Source organism: Nicotiana tomentosiformis, chromosome 3, assembly GCF_000390325.3.
Source record: "Nicotiana tomentosiformis chromosome 3, ASM39032v3, whole genome shotgun sequence".
In the NCBI taxonomy this organism is placed as follows: domain Eukaryota; kingdom Viridiplantae; phylum Streptophyta; class Magnoliopsida; order Solanales; family Solanaceae; genus Nicotiana; species Nicotiana tomentosiformis.
Genome location: NC_090814.1, coordinates 88,868,119 through 88,871,162, shown reverse-complemented (window position 1 = coordinate 88,871,162; position 3,044 = coordinate 88,868,119).

The following is a 3,044-nucleotide window of genomic DNA, read 5'->3' as shown; positions in this document are numbered from 1 at the left end:
CGAGCATGGACGAATTTTCTTTCTAATGCTGTGTCGCCGTCCTTGTTTGAACGCATTATGGTCCACCGGTGTTACGGTCTTCTTGGATTTCTCCTCGGGGCAGGGTGTTATGAATATGGAATATGGAAATGCAGGCAACAAGGCCCCGGCTATACCTCAACCACAAAGTACATGAGAAACAAAAGATACATGACCCCGATATGAAGTGGGGCTCACCAAATCAGCTGAAAAGAGTGTACTGCTATCACTTATCAATGCCACATGTTGTAGAACCACCTGCATCCATTAAAGATACAGCGACCCCGGCAAAAGGGACGTTAGTACTGTCGAATAACACTAGTATGTATATCTAGAAATCCTCTTTCAAAATAGAATGCCCATATGATCTATACGTGGAACACATAATATAATGTAATTGAAACAACCTGTACAAACAAGGACAACAAAAGGGGAATCTATAATATGTCTCATTAGATCGTCCTTAGTGTTCACATATCATATTATACACTTATGCATTTCATAGACACCGTACACCTATACCTCTTATACACAATTCACATATGTGTTTCATAGACCGTCCACAAGATTTCATATCACAATGAATTTCATAACGCAATGTACCTATGCGTTCATAGACCGTCCATAGGATTTCATATCACAATGCACCTATGCATTTCATAGACCGTCTACAAGATTTCATATCATAATGGATTTCATAACACAATGTACCTATGCATTTCATAGACCGTCCACGTGATTTCATATCACAATGTACCTATGCGTTCATAGACCATCCACAGGATTTCATAACACAATGTACCTATGAGTTTCATAGACAGTCCACAGGATTTCATATCACAATGTACCTATGTATTCATATACCGTCCACAGGATTTCATAACACAATGTACCTATGCGTTTCATAGACCGTCCACAGGATTTCATATCACAATGTACCTATGCATTTATAGACCGTCCACAGGATTTCATATCACAATGTACCTATGCGTTTATAGACCGTCCACAGGATTTCATAACACAATATACCTATGAGTTTCATAGACAGTCCACAGGATTTTATATCATAATGTACCTATGCGTTCATATACCATCCACAGGATTTCATAACATAATATACATATGCGTTTCATAGACCATCCACAGGATTTCATATCACAATGTACCTATGCGTTTACCGTCCACAGGATTTCATAACACAATGTACCTATGTGTTTCATAGACCATCCACAGGATTTCACAACACAATATACCTATGCGTTTCATAGACCGTCCACAGGATTTCATATCACAATGTACATATGCGTTTCATAGACCGTCCATAGGATTTCATAACACAATGTACCTATGCGTTCATAGACCGTCCACAGGATTTCATAACACAATGTACCTATGCGTTCATAAACCGTCCACAGGATTTCATATCACAATTCACCTGTGCGTTTCATCGACCGTCCACAGGATTTTATAACACATTGGATACAAAAGTACAAATACGTACATCTCATAACCTTTCACACCACATATCACCTAATCTGTACTTTCAACCACTTACAACCTTATTATTCCATTGGCTCTCTTGGCCATACATATGATTCTTTATTCATGGCGCAATGGCCGTATTTCATATTCCATACTTTCATTTCTTCCCTTTCATAGATCATCATCATAATTATCAACAAGTAGAATATTCCGAAAATCACAACTTTAAGTTCATTAGTAATGAAGGCTTTAAACACAATCGATTTCTTTCCAATAAATGGAGTAAAATGATTGGAAATCGAAGCACAAATTAAAATCATACACAATTTTCACTCACGAATAGGTAAGAACGCAAAATACATTAAGAATTACTTACAAAGCATAGCATTAGCTAAAACAGCCATATATGGGCATCACTTGAGTTCATAACTTTTAGTCGATTATATTGTCGAAGTCAATATTGGAATAGTTGATTCAAAGCTCATTTCATAATCTTTCTCACATTATTTCATTTCGTTGGCACCATTGGTCACAAGTATAACTTTCACTATTGGCACGTTGGCCACACTTTATATCCCCAATTCACTGATTTCACTTCCAACCATCTTTATAGGTTATCAACAATAAGACATTCCCAATCAAGACTTTAGGTACGCATATGAGCAATTAAGAGTCTTAAGAATATTGAGATTTTCTCACACAATTTGGCATACTAGCTTTCATTTGAAATACGATTCAAAGCCACAACATTTTAATATGCAACCCATACTTTGAAACTCATGGGAACATTATAGAATTTAGTTCCAAGAGAAAAAGTTTAGCCAACATACCTCAATTGAGCTTTCCTTAAGTTACTACAACGTTCCGGAAATTCTAGCAATCTCAATCTATTTTGAGACACAACAAAATTTAACAACAATTATGAAGATATTCATGGTCTCAGCTCTTTTGAGCATTTTATCAAACACTAGATGTGCAAATTTAACCACAAGGTTCTTCTACAAGATTTTCTTCACTACACAACACAATCCTTACTTATTTAAGCCCAACAATCTTCCCACAAATCTTTTTGGTACATGCATGTATAGATAATACTCTCATACCTAAGAATCATACTCCTAATCAACCATCTTCTACCCAAATTCGAAATTGAAAACTAGGGTATGGAACTTTACCTCTTAGATGAAGAACTTGTGAGTTTTTCTTATTAATCTTCCAAGATTTGAGCAAGACTTGATGAATAATTAGTCTAGGGTTTTCTCTCTCTCTGAAACACTCTCCCTTCTCTCTAAAACATCAGAATATTTGCTCAAAAATGACCCTTTGCGAGTATTTAACGAAGTAGTGTCGGGTTTTAAAATCCAAAAAATGGAGCTCCGGAATAGGTTCTGCAGTCGCATATGTGACCGCATATCGGTCGCATAATTGCTGACAAAATGATCAAAAATTTGTCTGTGTATGCGGTCACTATGCGGTCCGCATAACTGTTATGCGGTCGCATAATGCACCGCATAACAGTTATGCAGTCGCATAGTCGACCGCAT